The following is a 19,638-nucleotide window of genomic DNA, read 5'->3' on the forward strand; positions in this document are numbered from 1 at the left end:
AAGATTAAACTGGGGATGTGTCAGGGAAAGGTGAAATAGAAAACAGGGATCTGAAATCTCTTTATCTTGTAATGACTGTACAGCTAGAGGAGAAATTGGTCAGTTTATGTAATAGATGAAGGCCAAAATCTTGTTGATGTTGAAAAATGAGAAGTGATGGATGCAATTTCAGAGTTTTTTTATGGCATTTGGAACTCTGTTCTGCAGGGCAGTTGAAGTATTCTCTACTTGTTATTAGAACAGGCGAAGTGACTGAAACATGCAGACACACACATGTGCTCCAGTGGCACTCAGGTGTGACTCCCAGGCTCTGAGGAACACCATAATGAAACAGTAAACAGGAACTCACATGAAAAGGGAACTCCTTATGCAACTCAAATTTCAAGCACCAAATGCTTTTCACTCCTCCTGATTCTGTTAAGGGTCTGATCTCTTAAAAAAACAATCAAACAAAAAAACCAAACAAGGAAACAAACAAAAAGAGCACTAAATCTTTCCTTTTACTGATTCCTAGAGAATACTTTTGATGGCACTTTTACTTAAGGAACAACCAGGATATAGTGAGTGCCTCAGCTTTCTCTCTTTGGTGTCCAATGAGCAATAACAGCAGTCCATTCAGTAGTAGCAACATCACTCCTTAAATTATATTGGGGGAAGAAAAGTACATTACAAACAAATGCTACTGTTTAGAACTTAGAGATTAGTATTGGGAAGAGAAAAAAAAACAATAAAGCAAAAACAAAATAAAATATCAAATTATTTACAGGCTCTTATGTTGGAGATGAATCCTGGAGAGACATCCCCAAATGTAAAAACTATGGCTATATAAGCTTTGTGTGACCTGTGATGTAGAAATTTCACTAATAATGGAAAACATCCATACTCCTTGGGAGTACAAAGCAAATCTTTTGCATCAGATCATCTCTCTTCAAATATTTTCATATCATGAAAATTATTGATCCTTTTACACTGTTTCAGACACTTGCTTTAAAATAAGAAATCTCTAATCTTGAGATGAGCAGCTAGTGGTCTGACTGGGGGATTGTTTATATTCTCCCTGCTAAAGGCTGGTAAAATATTACCATAGAACTGACTGCAGAAACCATTCTACAGGCTTTCATAAAATAATAGATTCTAAAGGAAAACCTTCATATGTAACATGATCAATGAATAATTTAAGTTTCTTACTCTGAGACAAAAGTACAACTACAAAATATTAGACTTGTTCAAGTCAGTGTTTATCCAAAGGTTAACACAGCTCTCAAATCTCTGATATTTTCCTATCCCTATGCAGTGTCTTCAAAAGAATAGAATTTTCAAAATTCAAAAGTGTTTTGTCTTGTCTTATTTGAGCTACTGATTCTGCTTTGGGATATGTGAGTCAGATTTTAGGTTTCCAAAAACATAGTAATACCACACAGCATTTATTTAAACAAAACCACAACAAAATGGTTTTACCATGCTGTCCATTTCAGGCTACATGAAACTGTATGTTTAACTAGAAAAGAAAAACAAAATTCCCATTATTGAAAAATTTCCGTAATTTTGATTATATACAGTGCTTATTAGGATATTTTAAAGAATAGCATGTATCCTTTTGGGAATTCTTTAAAGTTTTAAATAAGATGAGAATTTTTCATTTTATCTTTAAAATGGAAATGGCAGAAATGGTTAAAAAATATTTCAATGCCTCTCAACAATGCTTACAAATTCAAAGTATTCTATAAAACAAAGTTACAGGTAAACTACTTCTCTTTGGTTTGCATTTGCTAAATATGATGGAAGAGATCTATACACAAATTTGTATGTGAAGTTGCAGGAATTAAAAAACAGAGCACTACACAGCCAGTTAAGCTCAAATGACCAAAGAAGCTGGATAATCAGCAGGTAAGAGTTATTAAAAAACCCAAATCTTTTCCCTCTTAAGGCATATAAAGTTGTAGCAAGCTGATATTAACTCAAAAAAAAAACAAAAAGATTTTGTCTTTCTCACAAAAGATCTTCTCTGGAAGAATATTTTTCTCTCTTTTTCTTGCATTTGTCTAGCTCGGTGGAAGCTGGAATCAGTACAAGGTTTGCATGAATTCAAATATATTTAGTTAAGACATAAAGATACCTAGGCTGTGGGTTTGTCTTTTTTAAACTTGTCTCCCTCCCCATAATTTATTAGTCATTCATAGAAACCCATACTATAAATAATTTATACCATTCAGGATAAGGCAATTGATCTTCCTTTATTACAGCTCAAGGTCAATCCACTGAAATTTGTCTCACAGGGCATTTTCCTGGTGTGCCCCACCCAATGCTGTGGTCAAAGCCTTGGGATGCAGGGAAAGCACTGTGCTAGAACAGGACCCCTCTGTGCTCCCTCCAAGGAAAACCAGCCTCATGCCCCAGGATTGCTGTGCTCAAAGTCAGGGTAAGGACAGCCGTACATGAAACAAAGGGAATACAGAGAAAGGCACAAATGATGTTCAGAACCCCCAAACCATGCTGACCTTGTCCAGTGTATTCAAGACTGCATGACATGCACACCATTTCCCAAAGGCAATCACAGACTATGCATTAAATCTTCCAAGTCTTAAAACCTGGGAGCAACCCAGCTGTGATTTGTCAGTGCAGGAGCATTATAATAACAGGAGTACAATAAGGACAAAATGTATGAGGCCATCATCTTATCAGCAAAGCCATCTTTTCTCTAAACTGAGACCAACACTTGTTCAGGCAGGGGAAGAAGGGGAGTGGATGGGAAGCAGCCACAAGGGACACACTACAATGGTATTTGCAAAATTCAGATGGTTTCTGACTCAAAACAGTTAGAAAATGTCACTGATCCCAAAAAAACACGTTATGAAAGAATTGTAAAAGAAAAAAAGTGACTATCAGAAGGTTTAATTCCTGACACCAGGGTGGATTCAATATTGTCAGTTGATTGAACTAACAATTTCTAAACTTCAAGCAACTAAAACCCGAGGTAGCAAATCAGAGCCTGACCTTCCTGCCCCTCGTACGGTGCCAGCCCTCCCCGTGGACAGCAAGATGTGCTGCTAGACCCTGCTGGGGTATGCTGCACTGCAATTCCCAAGCGATGCAGCTGCCCCAGGGACAGCTGCCACGCATGATCCCCTGGCTGGGAAAGTCCCCAGACCTGAACACCATGGCCCTGGTGGTCACTCCTCCCTGGGGACAGTGCTTTCCAGGGTAAAAACACCACAGTGACACTGCTGGGATCAGCAATGGCCACAGCTCAGTCTCATTTTTCAGCTGTTTCAAAGGAAATGGCAACTAAACCACAATTTGTCCATTGTTGAGTTTCTGTGAGCTGTTCTCTGGAGAGCTTTAACAGCCCTGGGTTCTGGACCAAGGAGAGACTTGAGAGAGGGTGAGGTCAGAAGACGATTTTGACTACAAGTGTGGGCATGGTCATTTTCTGATGAACAAGTGAGAAGTTTTGAAATCTCATATCCTTAACAGAAATTCACTGGAGTCTCCACTAGTTCCAGTTTCCGGTATGTGAAGTATTTTAGAGATTGCGCATGTGTAGCTTTATAACATAGGAGACCTTAATTCCCCCAAGATATATCTTGAGATGGAATCTTGGATTTCCAGAATGAGCCAGGAATAGAAACCAAAGACAGCAGCAAAATCCCAAATCTCATGAAGTAGCAGCTAAGAACAAAAATGTTCAGAAGATAGGCAGATTTGGGGACTTGGGTCACTAAAGAAATTAGGATTGGAGCTTGAGAAAGAATTTAAGACTTCCTCTGGAAGGCAGAGGAAACAAGGACATGTATAAATGCATTTTTGAGGAAAAAGAAACTAAGAAAATAGTGGAAACCTACAAAAACCCTGAAAACGTTCCAGAAATGTTCAGATATAAAACACATTTTATATGCTTTGCCAAAGACAAATTGTAGAGAAGAAATTTATTATCTCCCACACACTTTGTTCTCCCTGTGATGCCACTGCCTGAATTACTGAAATTCCAGTAGTTATGTTCTGGCTTTATTTTTTAAATCATAAGGCTTTATGTGCTTTTATATAAATAATATAATATATTATTATATAAAATAATAATGTGAAACTCCTGCCCCAATTAAGGCAATGAGAGTTTTGACAGTAAGATCAGTTAAAGCAGAATTTATATGATTTATGATGTGTGATTATGAGATGTGAACTCTTTGGAGAACATTTTAACTGAGCAATACATTATGGGCAGCACATCTCAGCAACATTAAATTACTCAGTAGAGCTCCTGTGGATGCCTTGGCACTGCTTTGTTTGTGCTGCACAGGAAAACCTACTCTGTACCAAACACACTGCACCGAGTTTTCTCCCATAAACATATTTTCTGGCCCCCCAAAGGCGGCCTTCAATAATGACAGTTCCCATCCCATTTTGATATAAGAACAAAATTTGTTCTATTAAAAATGGGGGATCATTTGAAAAGGAAGACTCTTTTTTTAGAGGCTAATTCTTATTACAAATTAATCTGACCAAAAACACTGAGTGCCTTGCCTAATAGATTTGATAATCTCAGTAATTACTCCATTGGTGGCTATTTCTAAAGTAAAATAACATACTCTGTACTTATTCTGACATGTTGAGATGTTTATGCAGCTATAAATATGCTTAATTCTCTCGTAAATCTGTTTGTTTGGATTTTTTTTTGTGAGTGGGGGATAGAAACTTCTTAACACTGACCAAATTAACATTAAACATTTAACAGGAACTTCATGAATGCTTTGCTCAACCCAAACCTGTGCTGTTCAGGAAAAAAACAATCTAGCTGCAAATTTTGTAGAACTACACTTGCAATAATGAGATGTAAAACTTTCAGCAGCATTTTTACTTCTGACCCTTATTTCTGAAGAGCACTTTTTGAATTTTCATATGCATACAGGAATTAGCCTTTACACCCTATCTCATTGCCATCTTTTAAGGCATGGACCACATAGCTGTGGTCTCTGGGCCTTGAAGTGCCTTTAAGCTTAAAAGTTATTTTAATTAACACAGAAGACATTTCAACTCCTTCATCAACATGTCCTTATAAATTTATCTATTGACAGCTGTCATAACCAACAGACTTCAGAGAATTAAAACCTGAATTCTGAGCTCCCACAGTTTCCATGCCTCAGCATGTAGAGCAGGAAGCTGCATGTCCCATATCTAAGGAACAAAACTGGAATTAGGGGATGAATCACAGATATCCATGGGAACTTTAACAGCACTTATTGATGGCATCCCCAGACGAAAGTTAAACAGTTAAAACCTTGGGGAAAGTATCCAACAGTATAAAAACATTTTCAGTGGTGTCTCAAGGGCACCAAAAAAGTCACCAACAAGGTGTTTTCCTATGTATTTACTTGTACTCAAAAAGCATTTCACTTATCTTGCTTATCAATGTTGATCATCAATTCAGCATGAATTCCACATGAACAGCTTCATTCTCATTTTAAAAGACATAAAAGCTTGAGATGCCCAATATTTAACCCTTCAATAATTTAATTTAACTTTCTTCAATATTTAATAACTCCATGCTCACTGTATGAAGCTGCCCCAATCTTACACACTTTGTCTCTTTTGTTTGGGCTGAAAGTTGTTCAGAACATGGATTTATTTCTCCATTATGAGCATTAACAGCAGAAATTTTAAACTAACCTGACTCTCATCTTTATTCCTTAAATAAACGAGAACGGAGTAAGCTCTGAAGCTCTGAAGGGTTCTGTCAGAGCTGACCAGGGCTCCCAGCAGTTTCCCTGACTGGGCACCAATGCCTTGCAAATATTCCAGATATTTCACATAATGCTGAGGAACACACAGATCTCCAGTGAACATTTTTATCATGACAGTGTGTTTTCATAGGAAACAAAACAAACCAAATTCAGTGGTTGTGCAGAAAAGCAAGAGCAATCCCCTAACAGCACCAAAGACAAGAGTCATTGAGGAGCTGCAGGCCTGCAGGATGCCCTGTTTAACTAAAGAACTACATCTGTAATCCCCCCCTTACTGCCTGAAATACCAAAACCAGGGGATTTCAATTGCTGCTATTCCTCCCTATGAATGTCTCAATTATGACATCTCTAAAGTGAACATTGCAGCTACTACAGAACTCAAGACATTTTAACACTGCCTGAGCAGATTTTCAAGAGCTTTTCAGCACCTTCTAATTCAGATTAGCACATTTTCCTTCGTAAAGAATACCTTGAGTTGAAGATTTTAAAAAGTACATAAGATATCTTAGGTTTTATGCAATGTCTCAAGAGTTTCAGCAACACTCTGTAGCTGAAAACAGTGTTTTGAAAAATTCCAAGTTAAACCACCTATTCTAGTATGATGCTAAAATAAATGGAAAAAAAATCTTTAAAAATTGTAGCCTTTATAAAATTTCATGCCACAGACTGGAGTGCTATCATAAATTTAATCTCACTGAAATCCTATGCTACTACATATAAGCCTACACATTTGGAAGTCTTGGGAAATGAGATAAATCCTAATGCCATGGATTTTAAAGGAGTAAAAAGGTTTTTTTTAAAAACAAAAATAAAGTATTGATGTTCATCTTTTCATTATTTGTTTAAAATTACAGCTTTCCATACAGCAGGGGCTGAAAGATATCGCAGTAGAGAGAAGCTGATCATACACAGGACAGATACTGATGCAAATTACCTGTCCTTTACTTCATCCACCAGATCTTGAAAGAAGCTACCCATCTTTTTCTTTCATTTGGCCACCACTCCTTCCAAATGAACCATGTTGGTTTTGAAATTGTGACTGTATTAGAGAAGAGATGCTTTATTCCCTGATGAAAACCAAGAAACTTTAACTCTTTAAGAGGGAATAGGAAGAGTGCAAGAAACTGAGAGAGACTGGTAAATTCTAGGCCTGTTTGTGTGGGCAAAAGCTCATGACGCTGAAAGGTCAAGGGAAAGAAGTAAAAACGCACAGAAATCCATAAGTGGGGCATGAGAATCCTTTAGAGTACATATCCTCTGATTGTCTTGTACCATTTGTGCACTATGGGCAGACCACAGGGGACTGCAGGTATCACATTCACTGTTCCAGTGCAAGCTGTTCACAGGTAGGGTGGCACAGCTCTGTTCCATGCCAGTCATAGAGTGATCACAACCTGTCCACCAGCCATGAATCAAACCCACAGATAAAACATGAAGTGTAAAAATAGCTACCAGTAATGCAGGTGGAAGGGCACCACAGAGAAAAACAACAGGAAGTCCATTTGCAAGTATTTATTTTGTGTTCAGATGTGTCTTAGAAGTCAAGATGTACCTCAAAATAAATCTATTAACTGACTTTCTATCCTCACTCCAAACCTCTCAGCATCTGCCTTTAAATGGCATTTGTCACATGGTCCCACACATGAATAAAACCAGGATTACATAAGTTTTACTACCATCAGTGCACAAGGCAGGTGTCAGTTGATGGTGGTGCCCTTCCCAGCCCCAGCAGAAAGCAGGAGTGCAGTAAATGACACACAGGCAGGACAAAGGTAACACTGGAGTGTCTCCTGCTTTGGTACCATTCAGTCAGCTCTGTCCATGCTGGTCATTTCAGACAGACTCTCTGTCACAGTCTCCTGAAGAACAGCAGATTTTTGGGACAGAGCCCAACTTCTCTGCACTTTCATACAACTGCTTTTATTAGTTTGTGGTCCTGACTGAAGCTTCTATACACTGCAAAAAAAATAATGATCATTCTACCCTCCCCAAAATTCAACGGGAATGAGTGTTCCAGACATTTTAAGGGTCTTTTAAGAGTCAAGACCTCTGTGTTTCAGCTCTCCAAGGCAGAGAATGCCTTCATTCCATGGGCGATGGAATCCATATGGTGAACACATCAACACCCTGCTTTTCATAACTATTTTGCATTCTTCAGATATATTCTAGCTATACTTTAATTTTTTCTACTTCATTTGTTTTCTTTTAAAAGCTGAGTCTGGACCTAGGAACTGCCTGAAAGAAATATGTTTTTAAGTTTTGATGCTGTTTCTGATTATAAACAGCTCTGACTTAATAACACAATGATTAATTTAATTGATTTTTATGCACCTCCTCATTATCAATGCAGTCTTTATTTTTTCCAAGGCAATCTTTTCTTTCAGTACATTTTCTACAGATTTAAACCTAAAATTATCACTGATCCTATTTGAATGATTTATTCTTCCCTCAAAACTCCCTCACCTCTTTCTTTTTGCATTTTGACCTGGAAACAGGCTCTTATTCTTCTTTCTTCCCTCAATATCCTCAAGTGTCTCCTAATTGCTGAGTGTTTTGAAACGTATCAGTCTATTTACATAAATTATACTGCCAACAGCCAAGTTTTAAAATACAGTTCTTACATTAGCAAGTACTCCTTGCTCATTCCCACATTTATGTATTTAAATAACAAACGCTGAGTAAAGGTGGAGCTTGGGGTGAAAGTGTGGGGCAATTTGCCTGCATTAGGAGTCAGAGTTCACAGAGTTCCAGTCAGAGCTGGACCTGCAGAGCTGGACTTTGCACCAACAATTAACACATTCTTGTCCCCATATGAATCCAATGACAGCACCAAGATGCTTTTTGTATTTCAGCCTTTTTAGGAATGAGAACACATTATCAAATTCCACAACAATGTAATTTGCAAATAAATAAAAGTTCTAAATACCTCACCATGCATGTATGACCCCGTGCAATAGCAGAAAGGTCTGGACCTGTCATATCCTCAGCCGAACTGTACAACATTCACAAGTTTTATATGATCGAAAAGCACACTTGTAACTGCCCAGAGCTTGTCCTGGATAAAAACCCAAAATAAACCTACACAACTACAGGTTTTTTGTGACTTTGAAACTTCATTCATTCAAGATCCTCACACAGTAACTTGGTAGTCACACTTAAAAACGTTAAAATTGTTATATGTTAAAATGCAACAAAAAACAGCAGAGTTACTTCAATGTTTGGATCACGCTTGGGAGCCCAGAAAAGTGCCTGCAGCTACATAAATGCAGAAATGATGCTCCATAATCATGTAAACATGAATTTAACAAGGCTGATGCAGTGATTTGGCAATTGGCTGTGTTTATATCAGCACATCTTCAACACTGCTCATCAACCTTTACTGCTACGGAAGAGATTAAAGAGGTAAGGGAGCAAAAAAAAACTCACTTAAAAATCCAGACTAACCTGCCTTTGGGAAAAAAAAATTAGTATGTTACGTTATTTGTGTCAGTAATAGAATCTACAAGGTCAATTAATTAAAGTCACCTGTCTGGCGAGGGTCAGAGGCCTGCTCTGTTCCAGCAAGAACAGGTAAAAGGGGCCACTGTGTTTGACTGCTCTCACACATGGGCAGTCCCCACACACAAAGGAGGAAAATCCCTGCGGTCAGAAGGGACAAGGGGCATCAAGCAGGGCTTGGTATCCCTTCAAAAGTACCTTCTCTTTCAAAGCAGTCCTTTGAGTGCCTTCAGATCAAGGATGCCCCTCAATCTTCCCCAGTAGCAGCTCCCTGTCCCCTGCGGGTCTGACCCGAGCAAGAATGGCAGAGGGGGAAGAGTAGGGCCCAGACGTGTGGGAGCCAAAAGGTTCTGCAGAACATGGCCTGGGACCCACACACCATTATCCCAACGGGTTTAATGAGTTAAGGCATTTTAACGAGATGCAGATGACAGAGGGAAATGATGACAAGCAAGCTGCCCTAACAAATGCTGCACATATTTTCATCAGGCTTACCACAGATACTACACTGCATATTTGCATAACAAAGAGTAAAAACATGCAGGCCTCGTGCTTGTATCATTGATAGGGGCAACACGGAAAAAAAGTCCCTGAATTTGCTTGGCATGGCCTTTGTTAGTTAAGCAATATCAAAAATAAGAGCCATGCTAATCAAATAATCTGTCTGCTCCCTCCTACCTCACACCAGCAACAAGTATTCATTTCACTGTTCCTTGCTAAAATTAAAACTGAATAATAAACAAAATGTTAAGATTATCACACAGATCACATTCTCACTGGTGCAACAAGTCACACAAGAATTTAAGCAACTGTTTTAAAGGTAACAAGTATATAATCACTACGAGCTCCAAGGTTTGCCATACTTTAGGGCTAGAATAGAATTGCATAGCTGCAAGTCCTCTGAACTGCCTTTTGCCCCATGTTTTTGACAAATAACTCTGCTCCCCCGAGGCTGGGTCTTGGCATTCCACTGGGAATGAGTTCCTGAACTACTCCAGACCTTCAGAGCTCAGTGCATCAGTTTTGACAAGATCTGACAAGTCACAGCTCAGCTGCTTTAGTCATTTCCTGCCCTGGACCACAATCCATCACTGCAGTCCAGAGCCCATCAACACTGCAGTCTAGCACTGGTGCGCAGGAGGAGGGAGCTGGTTGAGACTTTTTTTCTTCCTTCTCCATGGATCAAAGCTGTAGTGGTTGGCTTTGCTAAGCATAGCTTTTAAGACAAAGCCTGTTCAGAGAGCTTAGCAGAGCAGAAGCACTTTGAGTGGTCTCCAGGTTCTGCAGGGAAAGCACTGCCAGAGGAAAGTTTTGTGCTTTTGTAACAGTACAATGAAATGCCAGCATTGGTATTGAGCAGGCAGCGTGGTGCAGACATCCTGCCTTTTCAGGGGGACAGTTACCTGCAAAACCTGAGAACAAAGGGCTGAAGGAAAAGGCAGCCCATCTCTGCACTGGGAGCTTCTAGTCTTTGCCACTGAATGAAGGACACTGTCAAAAAAATGAGTTTAACAAAAGAAAACAAATGTCACATCAAATATATTATAACCATTGAATTTTAGGAAGGGGAGGAAGTATTTGTCTGTAAAAATACTCATGTCAGATGTTTCACTTGTTTTGGTTTTTTGTTTATTTTTAAATGAGTCATTTTCTATACAGAAATGCTGTGACCAGGTTCATTACTACACTATGGCCAGGTTCATTACTATACTAAACATTTTTTATCAGAAGCGGGACAACAACCTACACAAGCCATAATTTGATGGACACTGAAAGCAATGCAAATCAACTCTACTCCAGCAGCTTCACTGCATCCCAGGTTTCTGTAGCCAGTATCAACCCCAGACAAAGATACCCGAAACAGTGTACAACAGTGAAATCCAGCATACAACAGTGAAATCCCACACCCCACACCCTCCCCTCAAAAAGGCATCTGTTGGGTAGTCGATTTCTTTTGGAGGATGTAACAAAGCTCTGGTGAATTGTGCAGATTCAGAAAGCTTCTGTGCGACAAACAGCATCACAAAATTCCACATCAGAACTGTAGCAGAGCAATCTGAAATAGCATCACAGACACCAATGAGATTATTCCAGTTTTAGGCCAATAACCTTCCTTGGTTATGTTTACACACAGCTAGGAGACGGGTAAAAGAATCCTTGGTGAATTAGCCCCAGTAAGGCCCAAAGTCTATAAATAAATTTTCAGTGTGTACTCTTCCAGCTTCTGATCCTACTTCTAGGTTTACTCTATGGTCACCTCATGCTGTTTGAAATAGAAAGATCATTATGAAAAACAAAGGTTCTAATCACCTTGTGACAGCCTCAGCATTAATATTAATAAAATATGTAACTGGGTTTCTTTCTGAACCAAACAAGGTCAAAATCAAAGTTCTTTTTACACAAGAGATTATGGGTGATGACACATGGCCGAGACAAGGTTCAGCTCCAAGGAGCATCACAAGTGTTCACATTGGTCACTTACAACAGAGCACTGCCAGCACAGAGATCAGACACAGGAGAAATCCGCACCACAGTGAGCCTCACAGGACTGAGTGTGCAGTGCACAGCCACAGGAACCTTTGGTACTCCCCAGTGTGTGCATAAAACAATTCCTCAGCAAATTAAAAATCTAGTGAGGGTCGCAGGTTGGAGCTTTTGTTTGCTTTTTTTTTTCTTTTTCTGTTGCCTTAAACTTTTACATGGTAAAGACAGTGAACTTTATTCCTGTACATCTGTCAATGTTTGGATTCACTTATCCTTGTCTGTTTCTGATATTGATCACAGTGTGTTTACTTTTTTCCTTACTTTTTAGATTGATGATTTCAGTTATTTCTTTTTTTTATTTCAGTTTTAGCATCCTTTTATGTAACGGCCAAAACATAGCAATACAAATTTCTCCTGCCTGAGGAAGGGTGCACATTCAGAAGCAAAAACATATTCAGGACTCCACTGAAAAAGAAAATGGATGGGGAACAGTTATGAGTATACTTTGAAGCTTTTACAATACCTTTATTGAACTCTCATCTGAGCCAGCAGTTACTGTAAGGGGCCACATGCAGACAGACCAGACCTTTTTCCAGGTCTTTTCCTCATCATTCCCTTCAGGACATTTCTCAGAAGGCAGGATTATAACCATAATTGTATTACACCAAGCTTGTACTGTATATCTAACATGCCAAGCAGTCTCATGGCAATGCTGAAGTGAACAAAGCACTTACGAACAGAAAAACTTCTAAATTATGAAAATCAAGAGTATATTGCAAGATTCAGACTACAATACTCAATTCTCAAGGTTTTGAAGAAGTCTCTTGAGCTGTGATTTATGAGTGTGAATTTATGAATGCTCCAATCCAATCCAATGCAGAGCCAAAGTTTTATGACATCACTGGTGTTCACGGGGTTATTTCGGCCTCAGCAGGGAACTGCAGACACAAGTGAAAGGCAGAAGTATCCGAGCCACATGACAGCTTTCAGAGACCCAGTTCTAGCAGCTGACAGAGCTAGCACAGACTCAAACCTGGCAGAACAAGGCAAGATCTCTGAACTCAGCAGACAGTAGTGTAAAGTGATCACACCAAATGACTCCACCTGATGTGGACATCTGACCGCAGGACACAATTCAGCAGCCAACCCCAGCCCTGAAACATGAGCGTAATTCCTAATGTGGCCTCAGATTTCACCTATTTCTGTTACCAAATGGGGAAAATCTGGACAAGAACAAAAAATCTGCAAGAAAAGCAAAGCAGAGGTGGCTCAGAGCCCTCAGCTGAGCACACCCCACAGTGGCTGTCACAACCCACACAGGTGCCCAACTGCCTGCCTTTGCTTGGTCTTGTTTTTAAAACTATTTAATCACTCACAGCTGATCTGAAAGCCTGAGCCCACACCTCTCCAAATTCCAAAGCAGAATGAAAAATGTACGAATTGCCTTTCAGTAGCATGATACAAATATTTTGGCTGAACAGTGACAGGAGATTGAACTTTGGAATTTCCACTTACAATCAAGAACCAACCCATTCCTCACAACCTCTTAGGTTGTCCGACGTGCTCCACTTTCAAGTCTCAGGTGATATTTAACCTCTAAAGAAATACCCTCCACAGCAGCATTTTAACGTATAATAAGAAAAATATTAAATTAAAATTAATTCATCGCAACTCATTACTGCATTGTTTCCTTCATAAAGTGAACTTCTCTTTCCCCAGAGGAAAGACTCTTCATCCTCTTCTCTCTCCCAGTTTAGACTCCTGTTTTTCCAAACATGACTTGGAGGTGCATCCACCCTGATCCCTGAGGAAGCTGAATGTTTCTTTTCTATTAACAATAAATGATAAAAAGGCAGGTACTGATAGGCTTTGGGAGTGTTTGGTTGTGGGGCTGCCCTGGGCCGGATATAGTAAAAGCTTTGTTTTTAAAAAAGTTTAAAATAAGCTAATTAAGAGTATAAATCAATTTTTATTATTCTCTCTCTGTATAGCCACACTATTTCAGTACAAACATATGTTCCTTATTCTTTTATTTGAAGACAGCACAAACAGCTTCGTAGCTGTTCGCAGTTCCTGCCATTCTCCTCAGGAATTTACAATCTCTTCACCTCCCTATAATTTAAATATCTCACTCTTTACAGCTCTTATAACAATGAAAACAGAATTCTGAGCAACATGGTGAAATGTGCACTCAATAGCCCTCTGATATTCCTTTAAAACTATTTTATTCAGACAGTGTATTTTTACAGCTCTCATTTATAGCCATAATTCTGTTCCTCTAGTATCATCACCTTGATTTGCCTGCAGGTGTTAACAAATGAGGTTTATAAAAATTAGGAGTACAATGCCAGTCAGCTTCATAAGACCTGTAAGTTTCAATTCTATGGAAATACATGGTGTTTATTCTTTTAACTGACTGCTTTGTTATGTTAAGCAGTAAGAAAAACTAATTATATTACTATTTGTTTTAACAGTGGCATGGATTTGCTTTTTCTGAAATGTGGATGATTAAAAGCATAGAGACTTGTCCATTCGTTTTGTTTCTCACCAACATGACAAAGCAGAGTTGTGTACCTGTGAGGAAAACATCTATTACCTTGTCAGTTATGATACAATTTGCCTTAATAACGTGTAGCAACTGCAAGCTCAAAAAGTGACAGATAAGGCACAGACATGTCACAAAAGTGAAATACAGAATAGCAATTAGCATGGAATGGAAGAACACGGAGATGCAAATGAGCAGAGGGATAAAATTTCATCTATAGACAGAGTCTACACACGTGTGACAGGCAAAAGCCAGAGGGGATCAGGGCTGTTCTGTGACCACTGCTTTGCCAGCAGATAAAGAATCTTCCTGCTTGTATTCTGCTATGGACAAAGACCTGCCTTTGGGCTTCCTGGGCTGTTTACTACTGGAGATGGGGTTGTTTTCACTCCCTCTCTGGCAGGGGGACACAGGAACCAGACAGACACCAGACACTTGCTCCTAGAGCAGTCCAGACACATTCCCCTGCAGAAGAAAATGTTTGTAGGTAACACCACACACTGAGGACTCAGGTGTAATAATTTCTGGCTGACAGTGCAAGTCCTTTCCTTCCACCGGTTTTCAGGCAGAGGAATTAAACTGTTTTTTATATGAAAAGTGACAGTCACATGAAAGTACTGGCAGTAAGTCTATTTTCAAAACTAAAAGGGTTAAGCAACTCATAAGTGTACAAATACTCTTATCTCTTTTAGTCTCATTAGATTAACATTTTTGAAATGGGTGAATGACAAAAGCAGTAACTTGCGCTTGCAAGAACTTTTTAATAGACATTTAAGGGAAAGGATAGCAGTCTGTCAGTATTAGGTCTTATCAGCCTCAAAGCCACACCTTTATTTAGGAAATAGAACTGAAGTAGAATGAAATGTTGAACTGACAAAAAGATCTGTTGTCCCTTTTTACAACAGAGGAAACAATTTGGCCAGAGGAAAAAATAACCACAGGATCTACTATATAGTGACATTAATGTAACAGAGTTAACAGTCCCTATCATTCCAAATTATTAAAAGCAATGACATTTTAATTCTTTAGGGGTGTTTTTTAGCTTAAAACTAATACTTTGGAAATTAAATCCATGCCATGTGGAGCAATAGTAAGACAACAGGACAGGTTCCATCTCTTCCCAGCTGAACTTGCAACACAGAAATAGTTAGAGGTAAAATAGAAAGAATATCAGACCTTACCTAGATTTCATCCAAAATAGATTAGACACAATTAATAAAAGGGATGCATGTTTAAACAGTGCTGGACAAAGAGGGCAGAACATACTCAGCAGTGAAAGTTCCAGTCTGAAGTCTTGAAGATCAGTTAATTGACTTCGGCGTATACACCTGTATATTTCCAGCATATTGAGACAGATGAATCTGCTGGATCAGTATCTGCATAGATTATCTGCCATGTCAAGTGCCAAAGTGCCAAATGCAGAAGAGAAGCCTGTCAGAAGCAGCTCTTCTTGCATCAAGAGTAGATACAGAGGTGCCATTTGTAATGAGTCCTTCAGACTGGCTGCCTTTTGTACTGGATTGTGTCTTGCTTTGTTTCTATCCAAAACTCTGTACAGAGTACCCTGGGATAACCACTCAAATAGAGAACAGAAGTGCACACAAACCCAGAGGCACTGAGCTTGGATTTAAGCGGTAGGCAGGATGCTGTAATAATCAAAGTAACTCAGTAATTTTTCTTTAACTGCTTAGTTATGGAAAGTCACACCACACACCTGCAGCTGGCCAAGTAGCACATAAATCCAAAAAAAAAGTAGCCAGAAATTAATACTCACAATATAATCTATGTATTGGTTACTTCAGTCCTCTCTAACTAGAATTAGAGTAACTGTTCTGATCTCAACATACTAAACACGGTTTTAATGATATACCAATACAAAAAATTACCACAGCCACATTAAAATTCATTTCCGTCCACTATTATCTGAGTAGCTTTACAGAAAAGACTTAATTTTAAGAAGGAAGTTATTTTCTCTTCATTAACAAGCTACCCCTCTCATAGCAGCCACCTTTAGAAATGAATTCAATTATCATTCAATTATTCACTTAGTCACAGTCACACTTTGCTATTTTTCCTCAAGCAGAGGGGTGTTAACTTTGACTAAATCTACCCCACATTCACACATATTTTCCACAGGGACAGAACTGGCACTCACTGCTTGCTTACCCCTGCAGCAGCAAACCATCACTGCATCATGCTGTGAGGTCACACTGTAACAGGATCAGTTAAATTTCTTCAGGACCAAAATAATTCTTCATGGAGAAAAAAAAAAAAAAAGGTAGAAGACTGAGAGAAAATGTGTTATTTTTTTTACCCACAGGATTTTGGAATCATGTAGCACAATTTTATGCGCGGAATTTGTGAAACACAGACTACATTGTTCAAGAAGAATGGATACTGAACAAAGCTGGGCAGAAAAAGTTCAAAACCAGTCCTGCATTGTTACATAGCAAAACGAGGACAGTACAGGAATGAAATGCAGCAAACACTTGCTCATAACAAAAACTTTCTTAAGCTTTCCTACTGGTACAAACACATTGGAGAATTATCTCTTAAGAGTATCTCTTGTGGCCTTTCCCCCCACCCTGACGCCCCATTTATACTTAGTCTGACTATAGATTGGTGCAGCCTGAAGCTGTTTACCCTCACTGTGACTGCAGACTCTATGCTACAGGGGCTCCAGTCCCCCCTCTCACAGCCCACCCTGGACCACTGACACTGCACTGACACAAGCACAGAAATCTTCACCACCTTGCAGTCCCATTTCAGCACCCTGGTGAAGGCTGCTGGCATGATTCCCTTCTTCCTTCAAAAAGAAAGAATGAAAATATAGATCTACTTTAGAGTAACAAGTAAGCTCCAGAACAGAGAACCAAAAGAGATTATAGCAATTCCTAATTTCAACATATACCCCATGCATTAGTTTGAGGTAATAATAAACTTGATCAGTTACAATTTCATAACTCACTTAATGCCAGAGATGTTTTTACTCAAAGAAGACAGAGATCCAAGTCTGTAGCTGGAGATTCCCACACCATATAAACATATACCTTCTATAGGCATCTACCTAAATGAACTGCTTTTAATGAAAATGCCTTTGGTTGATCAGTCAGAGGGGGAAAACCTCCCTCTCCAACCCCCACTCCTTTATTGTAAATGAATAATTTTCCATAAAATATCAACTATGATGCTTGCCCTTGCTCAGCCTGGCTGAGATGTAATTTGCCATCTGACACCTCTACAGCCCATAAAATTCTGGGCCTGTGTTCATACTGCTAAGACCTAATGCCTCCATGCCAAAGCCACAAACATCCAGTGCTGTGGGATTACCCGTATCTAAGAGCAGTCTTTCAAAATAATGGATGCTGTACATCATCCCAATGAAAAATCCATAAAGAAGTGTCATTCAGAGAAGCACTTAATCTGAGGGGAGAGAGATTTACTCTCCTCGTGTTTGAGGCACTGCTTCCCATGCTTGTCATGTTTACATGAAGAATCTTTGCATCCTCATTTGATTGTTTCCTGTGTAGAGATGGAAGCCCCTTCCCTAGGATGGCAGGGGGACAATCCACACAGAAAATGATACAAAAAACATACAACAATGGCAAAGAAATAGTTAGCAGATTAAAGAAAATATTTTTAAAATCCTCTATTTTATATCACTAGAAAACCAAAGCATTCAAGATTTGTTAGCAAAAAAAAATAACAAAACCGCAAAAGCGAACAAAACCAGAAAACAATAGTGCAGATGACACCAGGCAGACAGTTTCAGCATGAAGGCAGCTCCAAAATGGTCAGCTGGGATAGGAACAAGTCACATAAGACTCCAGAGCCCACATATGAAGCTAATATATTACAGTAATTTCACGATTATAAGCAGCACCATTTTGACTAAAATTTTGGTCCAAACCCAAAGTGCGGCTTATAATCAGGTGTGGCTTATATATGGACAAAGAACAAAAAGTTGCTGTTTTAGTTTGGAGGACAGGTGTCTGCTGAGAAAGGCAGGAACTTCTCTTTGAAATGGAGAATGTAAACCCCCTCCCTCCAAATTATTATAATTTTGAAATCAAGGGGCTTTCAGGCAAAAATATGGGAATTAGGAATAACAGTTCTTTTCTAGGGAAATTAAAATGGAAATACAGTACTACAAAGAAACAAACTCCAAACCCTGACAAAGTCAGAGTACAACCTGACATCCCATCAGGCAGGGTGTTGGCAGCAGTCCCATTAAATGGTGGTTGCATCCTCCTGCAGTGACAGATGTGATTCAGTTGGAGCAGTGCTCCTGTACAAGGTGCAGTTTCCCTCCAGAGCTCCAGTGGTGATGTGGAGAAATCCGGTTTTCCTCTGGAGTCCAGTGGAGAAAGGGGCTCCCTTAGTGTCCCAAAACCTCTGTTTTTATCTTGGTAAGAAATATTGGGCTCTTCCCCCTGGCTGGAGCAACTCCCAATGGGATGCACTAATTTTATCAGTCAGACAGTGGGACTCAATGGGCCATTAGCAGAAAATGACTCTCTGGAGGAAGGATGGGTTGTGAAAAGATAAAGAACAATGCCCTGCCTGGTTTCAATGGATGGCCCATTAGCAGAGTATCTCCTGTGGAGATAAGGATCACTGTCCCCACCCTCAACAGATGGTGATAGAATAGATACCTTTTATCACACTCTGTATTGTAATGTGCGGCTTATAATCAGGTGCGGGTTATATATGGACAAAGAATGAAAAGTTGCTGGCACCCGGAAGTGCGGCTTATACTCAGTGCGTCTTATAATTGTGAAATTACTGTAATCTCTAGTCTTTGAGTTTCTCTTGGGGATTTCTCTTTCAAGTTACCACTTTCATCGGAGACCTGAGGAAATACTCCAAAAGAGGCTCATCAAGGCTGGTGTATTTCCCTGTAAAATTTCACAGTCAATAAATCAGTGTTTCTGATAAAGCACCCTGTGCTGAAAAAATTATCACCTTCTCTTATAGCCTTCTAAAGAATAATGTTTCTACAGTAATGGGTGTGCTCTTGAAAGGGTGAACAGTTTCAATAAAACTTTCTTTTCATCAGTGCTGAAAGGTTCTAAAAAGCTGTAAGGTATTGTGCCTACAACTCGCATAACACAAAAGCAGCTTAAGGGTCATGTACTGAGAAGCAATGTATTCAAAATTCTGAATATTCAAACCCAAAATACGTATGAAATTGTTTATGCACATGACAGATAGAGATAATATGGTTTTCCAGGCCCATAACAACATACAAATAAACCTGCCAGTTCCCCCACTGTGACCACTACACTCTGGCAGATGTACCCTACAGTGCCTGAGCTCTGGTTTGACATCATCCCCACCTTTCCTTGAGCTTACAATCCACCACGAAGTCCCAAA

This window comes from Catharus ustulatus, chromosome 10 (assembly GCF_009819885.2).
Source record: "Catharus ustulatus isolate bCatUst1 chromosome 10, bCatUst1.pri.v2, whole genome shotgun sequence".
In the NCBI taxonomy this organism is placed as follows: Eukaryota; Metazoa; Chordata; class Aves; order Passeriformes; family Turdidae; genus Catharus; species Catharus ustulatus.